Genomic DNA, 2,500 nt, shown 5'->3' with positions numbered 1-2,500 from the left:
TATATATATATATATATATATATATATATATATATATGTATATATATATATATATATAGATATATATATATATATATATATATATATATATATATATATATATATATATATATATATATATATATATATATATATATACACAATATATATGTAGTATATTCTTGTACATTTTTCTTATTCTTCTACTAGTCTCCGTCATTTCAATTCGGCCATGCTGGATCACCGTTTTTAGTCGAAGAAATTGTTCCCAAGACTTCTTTGTAAGTCTAGTACATATTCTATCGGTGTCTTTTGCCGAACCGCTAATTTACAGGTATGTAAATGCACCAACATCGGTTGTCAAGCACAGGCACACAAATACATACATACATACATACATGTGTGTGTATATATATATATATATATATATATATATATATATATATACGACAGGCTTCCTTGATTTTCCATTTACTAAGTTCACTAAGCTTTGGTCGGCCCGAGGCTATAATAGAAGACACCTGTCCTTGGGACGCAATGGGATTGAACCCGTAACCCTGTGGTTGGTAAACAAGTACTTACCACACAGGCACGCCTGTGCCTCCATACATACAACATACATATATATATACACATACATACATATACATATATATACATATATATGCATATGCATATATATATATATATAAATATCTATACAAATATATATATATATTATATATATATATATATATATATATATATATATATATATATATATATATATATATATATATATATATATATATTTATATATATATATATATATATATATATATATATATATATATATATATATATATACATATATACATACATTCATAAATGCATGTATATATGTAGCAAGTAGCTTGCTAACCAACCACATTTTTCCGTGCCCAGTCCTACTGCGTGGCACCTTGAGCGAGTGTCTTCTACTATAGGCTCGGGCAGACCAAAGCCTTGTGAGTGGATCTGAAAGAAGCCCGTCGCTTATATATATAGATATATTTGTGTGTGTGTGTGTGTGTGTGTGCTTATGTGTATGTGTGTGTGTGTGTGTGTGTGTGTGTTTGTGTGTCCGCGTTTGTCCGACCAACACCGCTTGACAACCGATGCCGGTCTGTTTATGTCCCCGTAACATTGCAGTTCGGCAAAGAGCCCGATGCAATAAGTATTAGGCTTATAAATAATAACTCCTGGGGTCGATTTGCCCGACTAAAGGCGGTGCTCCAGCATGGTCGCAGTCAAATGACTGAAACAAGTAAAAGAATACATACATATATATACACACATACACATATATATATATATACACATACATATGCATAAGGGTACATATATACATATATATGTATATATATATATATATATATATATATATATATATATATATATATATATATATATATATATATATATATATATATATATGTATGTATATATATATATATATATATATATATATATATATATATATATGTATGTATATATATATATATATATATATGTATATATATATGTATATATATATATATATATATATATATATATATATGTATATATATATAGATATATATATTCTCATATTCTCTTTTACTCTTTTACCTGTTTTAGTAATTTTAGTGTGGCCATGCTGGAGCAACGACTTTAGTCGTTGAAATCGACCCCAGGAGTTATTCTTTGTAAGCCTAGTACTTATTCTATCGGTCTCTTTTGCCGAGCCGCTAAATTACGGGGACGTAAACACACCAGCACCGGTTGTCAAGTGATGTTGGTGGGGACAAACACAGACGTACAAACACACACATACGTACATATGTATACATATATACGATGGGCTTCTTTCAGTTTCTGTCTACGAAATCCACTCACAAAGCTTTGGTCGGCCCGAGGCTATAGTAGAAGTCACTTGCCCAAGGTGCCACGCGGTGGGACTGAACCCGGAACCATGTGGTTGGTAAGCAAGCTAAACTAGTACAGAAACGGATTAAAGGCGAAAATGTTTCCTACTTGTAGCCGCCCACTCACTTATCAAAGCTTAGCCTTGCAATTTTCACAATGCCTCGTCCTATATCACATTGTGTTGTATTTTACTTATCTTCACTAACAGCCATATTCAAAGTGTCCATTGATGAAAATGCTATAAACGTAACAAGGGATTTTTATTTATAGAAAAGCTAACTTTGATTGAATATTTTTCAGCTTCCAAAGAACCGACGACAGAAGTAATGTTTGAATCTCTTGCGCAAACCTTTCCTTTCATTCTTTGTTGTATACAATACTTAACTTCCCCACTATAAATTCAATCACAAACCTTCCTACAGAACATATTTCTACAAGTTTATCGCTTTCTTATCCTGAACTTCTTTTACGTTTCAATATCTAAAGTATTTGTTATTGCCAGAAAATTAAAACAAAAACAAAATAAACAATGAAAACTGAAATATTGTTCAAAAACAAGTTTTAACGTTAAAAAGTGGCCAATGGTAAACAATAC

At 30.5% G+C, this 2,500-nt stretch overlaps 1 protein-coding gene across 1 annotated transcript in view; it reads left to right on the top strand.

Annotated features, from left to right (window-relative positions):
• The window catches only part of LOC106883867 (endoplasmic reticulum-Golgi intermediate compartment protein 1), a 183,671-nt gene that overhangs the window by 149,394 nt on the left and 31,777 nt on the right, over positions 1–2,500 (top strand). The window lies entirely within an intron of this gene.

Source organism: Octopus bimaculoides, chromosome 22 (genome assembly GCF_046866305.1).
Source record: "Octopus bimaculoides isolate indiv1 chromosome 22, ASM4686630v1, whole genome shotgun sequence".
Lineage (NCBI taxonomy): Eukaryota > Metazoa > Mollusca > Cephalopoda > Octopoda > Octopodidae > Octopus > Octopus bimaculoides.
Note: the sequence above shows the minus strand (reverse complement) of the source record. Positions and strands in the feature narration are given on the sequence as shown.